The following is a 12,152-nucleotide window of genomic DNA, read 5'->3' on the forward strand; positions in this document are numbered from 1 at the left end:
GATAAGCTGTGAAATTGGAAAGCCAATTATATTCAGATATTTACACAATACAGAATGGCTTTTCAAAACCTTGTGCAAAACCAAGTTGATGAAAGACAACAGCTTTACAAATAGCAACAGCAGCATGTCCAACGGTTACTTCATGAAGAATTCTTTTATTTATTTCCACACCTTACTAGAGTAGGCACAGTCAGGCTGGATTTAGTGTATCACTCATTGGCAAGTTAAAAAAGTAGGGATTAAAACTATGACTTTACAGATGCTGTGGATTGGAGTGCTAATGGAAATACAGTCTTAGTAAAACCCTACAGACCTGCAAGTTTGACTGCATGCCTCTATTCAAACAAGCTGGCGTTAACGATACTGTTAGATAGCCAATTATGAAGCTACTCACTGTTTCCATGTGTTAAAGTGGATTGTGGCGTAATACAGGCAAGCATTCAAGAACAGGAAAAATTCCAGCCACCTGCAAGGACGAGATGTTAGTAACATTAAGTCCTCTCCCTTTGAACAGATTCTCCAGCCTTATAATTAGAAGGGAAGCAGGCAAAAAGGTGTGTAAGACCCAAAAGTCATGGATAGGCAAAGTGGATGGGACACGAATTGCCCAGCTAGTCACTCTGAACCTCTAAGATTCTGGGGAGCACTCATTAAGGAAAACTAGAAAACTATGATAATGGGAATGGAGAGTGGAAGGAAAAAGGGGACTGTGTAGCTGCAACAGGTCTCCTTTACACCTGCTACACTGCAGACAGAGCAGACTGCTTACATTTTCATTATGTCAACGACATGATAATTACCTGTAGGTGTAGATGAACTCTCTTCTCTCACAACAGCCATGATACTGTGCAGCTATAGGGCAGAACCAACTCAAAACATATCCATATTGACAGTCTTACGTGAAAGCACCCCGGTATCATGTAATTTCAGCGCAGTCTCAATCCCTTAATCCTGTGTATTTTGGCACAGCACACAGGGAAGAAGAGAGACTAGGTAAGGACCTGCCCTGGACACTTCCTGAGACTGCCTCAGCTTTGCAGAGCACGCAGACTTGTCCTGGTGATGGGATCACTACCTGACGAGAACCTATTTGCTTCGCAGACTGAGTATGCTTTGTACAGATAGCTCTAAGTAAGATTCAACTTTTCTGATTTCAGCCCTCTAAAAATAAACCCCAAACACTTCAGAATGCCATGCAGCCTGGCCCTGAACTTCCCAAGGATACTGATGGCTCATATGAATGTCATCACCATAGCATTTCTGTGCTTTCAGGTTGCTATTTTAAAGACCTAGGAAAGTACACGGAGCAAGTGAGTTAAAAGAACAGGCTGACAGCTAAGGGAAGTGGCCTGTGGAAGAAATAATGAGTGAACACGTCACTAAAGATTCTATCTTGACACATATGCACAAGAAGGCTGAATTCAGTGTGTACAGGCAATCACGATTCTCACATTACCTCACTTTGCAACCTTAGCAAAGGCCTTTAAGGGTTGTTGCGTGCTTGGTTATATTCAGCTGTGAAATGAAGATATCTCAAACAAGATCATTCTGATAGGGACAGTATCTAAGCACAATAAGAGGCATTCTCAGTGATAACAAAGCTTACAAGATAAGTGGATGAGTCAGACCAAGGGAGAAAGAGAGGCAGACAGGCACCAAGACAAAAAAATACCTTTCCTCTGAGCGCACACAGGTGCCGGTACATTACCTTGCCCACTGACACGCAACACAACTAAGGTAATAAAAAAACGCTTTATTAGGAGTATCTAAACGCAATCTTGCTGATTAGAGAAGATACTATTCTGCACCTTTTCCTGATAGTGGTAACCCCTTTGGTGGAAGGGAAAGGTTCAGAGGGACAACTGACCCCGTGCCAGTTGGAGCTGTCAGGCGGACACCAGCAGAGCCCGCTCGTGCCCGTGCAAATCCAATGTATCTCCACATTATTTTGAATTTACGGCATCATCCCTCAGAGCGCAGGCAAGTATTTCCACAAATGAATGATCTCAATCAGAAAACCAGTCCTGTGGCAAGGGATACATATGGCCATCACTCCCAAGAACAGCTGTCAAGCACTAGCCCTGCCCACTTCCCACTGTGTAACGTCCGTGGTTGCTCAGTCAAGCGAATGACCTTATAAGCCCACACAGGTCCAATCTGAACCGAAAATTATTAGCAAAAACTTGTTTTCCTTAAGATGGTGCAGTCTAACTGGGAGAAATAATACACTTGGATGGCAAGTGAGTCTAAACGGCTTTTGTTACAGTTCTTTTGAGTATAAAATCTCTCTACACGGAAATAAAAAAGCTTGTTGGAAAGATGAGTGCTAGACCCCCACCCTCTCTATCCAAAGCATGCTGTTCAATTTAGCATGTGCTTCACTGAATAAATAACACTCCCAGCCATGATGCTCTCCCTCCAATATGCTTAAGTATTGATAGATTGCATCGCTCTATACTAAGTCTGTCTGGAACTTGTGACATTTGCCCAGTGATTTGGTAAATGAACTTGGAATATTTGACCCATGCAGCCGAGATTACGCCTTATTTAGACTGAATGGACAAGATCTTTTGTTGTACCCAAAAAACCTGACAGACACGGCTAACCTTTTCAGCCAGCTCCTCTGGGTATTTAGCTATGAGGAAAGCGACACTCCATGATGATTACTGAATCTCAAATCTCTTCCGCATATACAAGTATAACTATGTACTCTGCAGGAATCTGTGATACAGGCAAGCTGGCAACTGAAGGACCATCTCCCAGACTGCTTTCTGATTTATGTAGACCTGCCATTGAGTGACTGGTACAAGTGAAATAAATCTGTTTAGGACTTAAAAGACATGAAACTCGACAGACATTCAAAGTAAGTCAGATTCAGCTATTTCATGTTTTATCTTTTCCTGCGCTGTATCTCTAAAATGAGATTAGCTAACGTGGTCAGGGGGCAGCAGGAGGGATAAGTGGGCGCAGGGTTTGGATGCAGTCTCCTAGGAGGGGTCTCCTACCCCTAACCTCCCAGGTTCTCTGCTCCAGCAATACATTTTTCACTATGCTTTGATCTTGGCTGACATTTTTAACTTAGTAACATTCTTCAAGACAATCTCTAGGCTGTAAAATTACATTACTCAATGCAAGAAATACCTCTTAGCAACTATCCTGCTTTGGGCCTTTGAGATACATTTCTGTATCTCAACAGGGCAATCGTGATGTTATTTCTCAGGCCTAAATGGAAGCCAAGACATTGATGACTTGCCCCATCTTACCAACTACCTGAATGCAGAGAGTTTGCTGGAAAAATATTTAATATATACTCACTAAACATTTGGGGGATCTCCTACATGGGGTGCCTGCCAGTATCAGTGAGACAGCTGCAGAAAAATTCTGGATCAAGTATTCAGGACTTTCACAATTTTCCAGTAACCCTATTTTTTTTTCTCCCTCCCACAGATATAAACACATGATCCTCCCAAACCTATCATGATCCAAGCAAAAAATCAGAAACAACCCATGTTCTGTGTCTCAGAGTACTAAAAGACAGCTTTTGCTTTCTTCCATTGAGAAGTTTGTGGTACCTAGTCTTTCCTAGTAAAGATTACAATTAAGGGCTCTGAATTAGACATCTCTCTTGCACACTTAAATATTCTGCAAGAAAGTTAACATGTCATTGATTTTTGAGCTGGCAGTACTGAAGCCTCCCAGGCTGTGCTAGGCACAAGGGCTGGTGGAGGTGAAGAGGCAGCTAGAAGAGCAGCGTGAGAGCAGGCTACACCAGCACAATAATTCTCAGCTAGTGAATGTCAGGGTTTCTATCACATCATTAACTTGGGTATAGCAATCATCAGCAATATCTTCCATTTGTAACAATCCATCAGGGCCGTAAATGGGCCACAATGTGGTTAGATTAGCAACACATTTAGAAACCTACTTCCCGGGTTTAGAACATTATATCCCAACATTAATACTGCCTTCTGACTTGGTGGAGATTTCATTTTCAACAGATCTTGTTGGTACCAGGAATGATCGAAGTGCTATAGATATGTTACCTTTTTCAAGAAGTTGGTTGGTATATTAAAATATCACAACTCAAGTCCAAGTGGACTTATACATCCTGTAGCTACATGGGAGATATGTCAAAGAAAAAGGTATTTTCATATTTTACTAGTTTAACTTACTTTATCCTTGTTCCCCATGAATTAGAAATCCGCTGAGTGGAAGAATATCTCCCAAAATGAAATACGGAGTATGATTCGTTCATCTTCCTATTCTTCCAAATGCTATTTCTTGTAAAAACCTCAACAACTCTTCACATAGACTTGTCCAGCATTTTTTTTTGAGACGAGTATAACACTATACAGCTGCAGCATCTATGTGTGTATCTCTGTGTACATTCAATACACCCTGCTATGAAGTTCCCTTATGAATTATCTGCCAACAAAAAGGATAGTAGATAAGATATTCTTGAGAGTTAGTGACGTTGAATGTAGCCCCACAAAACTGCCCACAGGTATTACAAGGATGCTGGCATGAACAAATTTGCAAATGCAAAGTAATCTCTTATGAAGTCTCAGCTACAAAACAAAGCTTCCCTTTCTCCTGCCTCTCCACCCTTTTCAAGCTTTGCTCTCCCTCTTCTTTCCTCAGAAGGGGACTGAAACCAAAGGAAAAACCAGCTGCAGCAGCAAGAGTAACAACGTACCTACTTTCTACCCAGAGCAAGCTCCCCTTGGGGTGAGGCCAGCATTGCTTTCCATGGGGAAATGTAATTCTCTCCTCCACATGTCAGAATCCTACCCCATAACTCCTAGGTTTGGCTGCAGCCATTTTTTTTAATAATAGAGCATACTTTTTACATCACAAGTATTGTTTGTATCTGTGGAACAGCCTCTTTATGTTTTGTTTTTCTGATGCTGTGGATGTACATGAAACATCATAATGAAAGAAGCCATCCATGAGGTGCACTGCATCATAGATACATCATGTAAATATTTTTAATGATCTACCAAGCAAATAACAAAGTTAAGAGAAATATAATTATCTTTAAATCCTGCGCATTGTAAATGTTTGCTTTTAATCCTTTACGTAACCTTATTAAAAATTTCAAGATGGATACATTCTCCCACTGAATCTGACAAACATCTGGTTTACAATAGAGTCATGTGATGAAATTCCATCCAGAATCACATTTGCTCTTCAGTATGTTTTCTCCCACTATCATTCATAACACAGAACTTCTGTGTTTTGTCTGGGATATAAGACAGTACAACGATATGTTTTATTAGGAATAATGCACAGTTCTGTCCCTTATAGAATTTAAATCTGCTATCTATGGGCAGGTATAGTCAAATATATTGATAGTCTCCCTTGTGGATTCTGCTGACACTTGGGTTTAATTGTGGTGAACTTTGAATTCCTATCTTAAGGTCAGTTATTAACTATTGATGGATTCTCCTTTTCTCCATTTAATGCTAAAGTATTCATACTAACCAAGATAGATGGGAAAGCTGAAGAAATTTTTCAAAGCCATCGCTGTGCAAGATACCCTTACACTCTTCCTAGGTGACAAACGCAGAGCCCTTTTCTAAAGGTGGTGATCACTCACGTTCAGCTTAAAAAAGAAAACACAACACAACATTGCGCTGCTGACCCCTCGCCACTTTTTTTTCTCCTGGTACTATCGTCCTAGAAACAAAACGTCCCATATGCTGCTGTTAGGAGAAAAGAAAATAAAAATTTCCTCAGGCACAACCTTGGATACCAACCTTGAAACCAAATGGGGTCAGAATGCAAAGGAGCAACCACAGCACCGCGCACTACCCAGCCGGGCTGACAAACAACTCTGCTCCTTTGGGCTTCCCAGAAGGAAAAAGAGTGCCCCTCAGAGATTTATAAACACATACATAATAAATGGGAGGCTGAAGTTTAAACTGTTATGAAGCATTCTCTACTCCGCTTCCGAAGTCCTCTGTGATTTAAAGAGCTGACATTTACTGTGTGCAGGCCTATTATTCAGAATGACTGTTTGTGTATAGACAATATTTTAAAATGGCTTGCTGTAGATGAAAAATTCTTATTAAGTCAGAAAAACAGTTTAAGTAGGTAACACTCTCCCAGTTTAGACTGCTATAAGTCTCGCTGACCCACTGTAGGGAAGGCACAGGGGCAGGCGAGCCTGTCGACGCCGTCAGCCGCGCAGGGGGACAGCAGGCCTGGCCCCGCGAGTGATCAGCCAACGCACGTGCGGCACCAGCCACGGCTGCGGTCACCTTCATGTCAAGTGACAGACACAAAGAGGTTCAGTGCTGGAGCCAGTGATACAACTCACATTGATGTCCTCCACAGTCCTAAAAAGCATCCAGGTGACCAACACCCGGCACCAGCCAGGCCTGGGACCAGCCAGCCTGGACATTCCCTTTTTCTCTCACCACGCTGGTGGGTTTCCCACACCCTGACTTCTCCTGTTGCCTTATGCCACAGTCTCAGTAGCATGCAAGTGGGACATATTTTTGACGTGTCCTCCCTGCATTGAGCCTACTGTTGCAAAGACCAAAAATTTGCCAGGAACCACCAGACATTCATAGAATCATAGAATATCCCGCGTCGGAAGGGACCCATAAGGATCTTCCAGTCCAACTCCTGGCTCCATACAGGACCAGCCGAATCACAGCATATGACTGAGAGCGTTATCCAGACACTTCCTGAACTCAGTCAAGCTCGGTGCTATGACGACTTCCCTGGGGAGCCTGTTCCAGTGCCCGACCACCTAAACCTCCCCCATGCAGCTTCATTCCATTCCCTCGGGTTCTATCACTGGTCACCAGAGGGAGGAGATCAGCGCCTGGCCCTTCGCTCCCCCTCGTGAGGAAGCTGTAGGCCGTGATGAGGCCTCCCCTCAGTCTCCTCTTCTCTAGGCTGAAACAACCAAGGGACTTCAGCCTCTCCTCATATGTCTTCCCCTCTAGACCCTTCACCATCTTTGTTGCCCTCTTTTGGACACTCTCCAATAGTTTTATGTCCTTTTTGTACTGTGGTGCCCAAAACTGCACGCAGTACTCGAGATGAGGCCGCACCAGCGCAGTGTAGAGTGGGACAATCACTTCCCTAGACCGGCTAGCAATGCCGTGCTTGATGCACCCCAGGATATGGTTGGCCTTCCTGGCAGCCTGGGCACACTGTTGACTCATGTTCAACTCGCTGTCGACCAAGACCCCCAAGTCCCTTTCAGCACGGCTGGTCTCCAGCGTCTCATCGCCCAGTCTGTATGTATAGCCGGGGTTGCCCCTGCCCAGGTGCAGAATCCGGCACTTGTCCTTGTTAAACCTCATGCGGTTGGTGATTGCCCAGTTCTCCAATCTGTCCAGATCTCTCTGCAAGGCCTCTCCACCCTCGACGGAATCAACAGCTCCTCCCAATTTGGTGTCATCCCCAAACTTGCTCACAACACCTTCTAGTCCTATATCCAAGTCATTTATGAAAACATTAAAACATTTCCTCCAGCAAAACAAACGACTAACCAGAACTAAAGCATACGCAGCATGTTGTGATTTTACATTCTAATAATTACAAAATGCTCCTACCAGACTTAATACTTTGCACCTTTATACAACATAATAGTGGATCTCTAGATACCCTTCAAAGCACATTCTCACAATTGCACTTTTCTTCAGTCAGCCCACCACTTGTACACCATCTAGACCTGAAAGTACAATCTTTTATTTTGTATATACATTTTGCAGGTATTTTTACAACAGAGAAATTCACACATAACTGAGGAACAACAAAACCAGTGATATCTGAACATACCACTACTGACAAGACCGGTATGTAAATTGTTCCACATGAAAGACCACATTGCACATTATTTTACTGTCATTATGTTTGATAATAATGCCCAGTTCAGAGAGTATTTCATAAGTAATATATGGATCTGGCTAAATACAGCTAGGCTCGGTGTTTTCAGGGATGGTATATATTGATCTGGTAGAGAAAATCATCCGTCTTGAAGTCTGTGCACTAAAATACACACTTTAATCTTGATGCCTTCCGTGAGATGTAAGTGTAGATTTAAATAGGGAGTTATAAATAGCGGACTTTGACAATGAACTTTACATTCAGACTTCTGTGATGAGATTTTTAGAAGCAGCAAGTACTGCCATTGTCCACTGATATCAATTGAAAGAAAAAGTTATCACGCTTCTGAAAAATCAGTGCACGAGGATACACAATGGAAACAGTGAAGATGGACCCAAATTTTGGAAGTAGAAAAATCTTGTTTTGAACCAGCATTTGGCAGCAAGATCAATACAAACATGCAGTGAGCACACTAAGGTACTTACATGCTTTCCATCATGCAGCAGCTCCACCACTAATATTGCTCGGTCATCGGTCCCATCCCTTGTACGTTTTGGCCCAACCTATCCACCACTCCCTTGGCCAACTCCCTGGCAAGGACCAGGTATTTTCATAGATCAAGGACCATTCCCAACAGGCAGCCTCCACACAACCATCTTCATTTTGAAGGCAAAAGTGTACAACAATATGCAAGTGGGCAGCTCTGTGCCCAGGAGACTCAATACCACAGAATGGTCCCTGACATGTTTAATTTCCTAATATACAGATATACGTGTATATATATTTTGCTGAAGAGGTTGGTATGCCTTGGACACAACAGGAAGACCTATGGGAAAAGCAACATTATAATAAATGGGCTTCTGGCAACCACTTCAATCCTGTCTTTTCTTGAATTTCTTGTACTGCAGAACAAAAGTCCAAATGAAAACCCCAAGCTACCATTTTATAAAGCAACCACAGAAAAATTCTTAACAATTAAAACAGGAAAAAAGTTACAGCCAAACTGTGACTCCTAATATACTTTTCTGTGAATGGGTTGAAATGACTAATCAGCAGCAGCTGATCAAGAAGCAATTTAATCTTAGCTAAGGCCTGTGAAAAATCAGCAAAGACAAAAAGTAAAGAAAAGCAGACAAATGTTACAAGATTTATCCCTCTATCAAAGAATTTCAAATTAGAAATGGAAAAATATTTGCTTTCTCCCCTTTATAAATCACACACTTTGATATGCATTATTTTTAAATACTGCCTATGAAATATTAGTATTTCAAAACAGATTTAGTAGGTTTTAGGAGTTTCTACTGAATAGATAATTTATGAGAACTTTTGGCTTCTTTAGTTTTATTAAAAGTGTGGAATATAATACTATTTGTGCATCAAGAAACACAGTATTTCCCAAGTGTTGGCAGCCATTCCTGTAAAACACATAGCTCTTAATCATCTGGTTCAGGCATTTTTCCTATTTGCAAAGTCTGCATCTTTTTTTTTTTTTTTTTTTTTTTTTTTTTTTTACCCCAGTTAAGCCAGTTTTATTTAAACCATGATACAGCACATGTAATTTGGACTTTCTTACTGATCCCTTTGAAGGCGATTTTTTTTTGGAAAAGGAAGAAGAATGCACATAATGCACAGTCCTTCAAGCAAAGATCCTCTGTAAAAACAGAAAAGTCAGTTTTCATTAAAAACTGGGATGAAGAAGGACAGGTAGCAAGAACCTCTTCAGCTTTGCATGTGTCACATATGAGGTGCAAGCTGCTGCACAAAGAGAAAAATTTTGTGACAGGTGGCTGTTCCCTAGTTCAGGCCATCATGTTTACCACACATAGCTATATTTCAGAGCGGACTTTTTTGCAACCTTCTTCCCATTCCAGTCCTGGTTTATTCCAATACGTGGGCCTGCAGCATGCGACAGGGCCAAGTGACTCGCTGAAGTCTTGGTGTGACTCCTCTTTGAGCAGGGAGAGACTTTTCTGGGACCATTTTACATGATTGGCTTGTTTGCCATTCATTTTAATTATTTTTCTTTTCATCTTCCCAGAAAAGTACCTGAGGTATGACAGAGAAACCTCCCTTCTCTGCAAAGTATATCTATAAAGAAACCCCAATCTAAAGCTAATATTCTCTTAGCTTTTTCCTAGGATCTAGGGTGCATATAAAAGTCCACTGAAGCCAATAGAAACAGAGCTTGTCAGTGCAGGGGAAGCAGGATCAGGCCTCAGCTTTTTGCAGCACTGAAGTGAATAGCAAAGCTCCTAATGACTTCATCGAGACTTGGATTTAGCTCTGGCAGGAAACACAGCCATAAAATCATAAATTCAATAAGATGAAATTCCAAGGGAGTATATTGGGTAGAAGGAGGTGAGGACTGGAAATGTGCAGAGAGAAAAAAGTCCAAAACCAACTGTCTACAGCTGTTAAAAAATGAGCCGGTGTCATGTTGGTAACCCTTTAAAATAATGGTCTAATCATTATTAATTCCTTTGATATTTAATGTAATAACATTAATCATGATGAACTCATTTGGTATTAATGTGAATGTCAGACGTACCTCTCCACATACATGCACATCATTTTGGGATTAGCTCTTTGCTATATAATTCTTTTTGTATCCATCAGAAAGTGCTGAGGATAGTTGTTTTGTGACTTTGACGCAGCTGATCACAAGCACTACTTATATACAACCGTGCTTTGTGTTTCCACGCAAGTTTGAGAGCATCTCTAAGTGTCTGGTTTTCTGGGGTAAGCAATTACTGCACCTACACGTGGGACGCAGAGCGTGGAAGAGAAGCCATAGGTATAGGTTGCATGAAACCTCGGATGCTTTTGCTCCCTCCTCAATGCCACTTTCCACGCACTACAAGTGTTGATGACTTTTCTGAGCCAGACCCACTGCTGATGTGAGCCGACATCATAATATGAAGCTGACACAGTAACTAAGGATCAGGACCAGGAAAAAGTTCTCTTGACAAGAGTGACCACTGTCACTGTGGCTTGGTGGTTCGTAGAAATCAGACAAAGAAAGCCTGAAGACATCATCCAGATGATGCTTCCAGAGAAGGCACTTTCTAGGCTGCCTACTGGCAGTGCCCAAGATCTACAAACAACCTTAGCCCCGTGCTTATTTTCCTGGCAGACGTAGAGTAAGATAATGATATCAAATAACTAGGTGTGGAAGAGATGGCTATCCTATGGAAGCTAATTGTGACAAAAAAGGATGCATCCAAAATCTACATAATCAAGGAAACGTCATCAAACCTTTGTTATCTCTAATTAACGCGCATTTTCAATTGTATTGAAATTTCTAACGTTTTATGCCAGCATAACTCATACAAACACCTCATTACAGCCTTCCCACCCCCTCCCAATAAATATGTCCATTTACTGCCCTTCGCTTATTTCTGAATAGCTTGGCATGCCGTTGGTTAAAATTCATTCTTTTAAAGCACAATATCCATTTAGCTTCTATCCTCTGAACTTTATTCATTCATTATTAACACTGAAAGCCAAAGTGCATGAGAGAAGTTCAGTCCTATCGGCATTTTGGATGAAAGTAATGTCTCGGTATATTAGCGGTACACAGCACTATCGTACATAGAATGCTGCCCAGTCCTTCAACAAAGCAGCCGTATCCCAGTGCCTAATAGGATCACTTACTTCAAATGTGACACCACCTTCTTTGAAATATTTGTTTAGATTTCATAAACATATGAATGTTCTCAAACTCAAACAAAACCTCCAGCCTCCAGCCCAAGCTCTGATTCTAAAGAGCTTTCTGTTCAATAAATCAGAGCCTGAATCCACGATTCTTTTTTCCTCTGACTTGCCTTTTTTTTTTTTTTTTTTTGGATAAAAATAAATGTCATCTGGTTTTGACTGCAGATAATGAATCATATTAAGAATTTTAAAAGCACTATTCTCTTTTTTGAGACCTAATTTCAGACCTATTAACACTTTAATATGAAACAGAAGCTCATCATTTCATTAGAAAAAGAATAAGGCCCCTCTTGTACCATATGTTGTTTCTTCCTTTATAAAAAACCCTTTTGAAATCCTAGATTGGGCAGCATCAGAGCAGAATGTAGATCTGGCACAAAGACAACGTATAGGTGAGCAGACCTCGCATCAGGGAGATTAACTATTTCAAGCAAAATTACAGGTTTCTGGCAAACGCTCCTTCACATTCCTTACGATAATAAATGATCCAACTTAAAAAAAATGAGCGATTGCAACACAAAAAAAAATCCTGGTGGGGGCGACCCAAAACATGTGAAATGCTAGCATGTCATCGCCACAAACTTGCCTAT

General features: G+C 41.4%; 1 long non-coding RNA gene across 1 annotated transcript in view; it reads right to left on the reverse strand.

Annotated features, from left to right (window-relative positions):
• The window catches only part of LOC142601168 (uncharacterized), a 187,994-nt gene that overhangs the window by 1,834 nt on the left and 174,008 nt on the right, over window positions 1–12,152 (reverse strand). The gene's annotated exons all lie outside the window — the stretch shown is intronic.

The sequence above is a fragment of the Balearica regulorum genome, chromosome 3 (genome assembly GCF_011004875.1).
Source record: "Balearica regulorum gibbericeps isolate bBalReg1 chromosome 3, bBalReg1.pri, whole genome shotgun sequence".
NCBI classification, from domain to species: Eukaryota; Metazoa; Chordata; class Aves; order Gruiformes; family Gruidae; genus Balearica; species Balearica regulorum.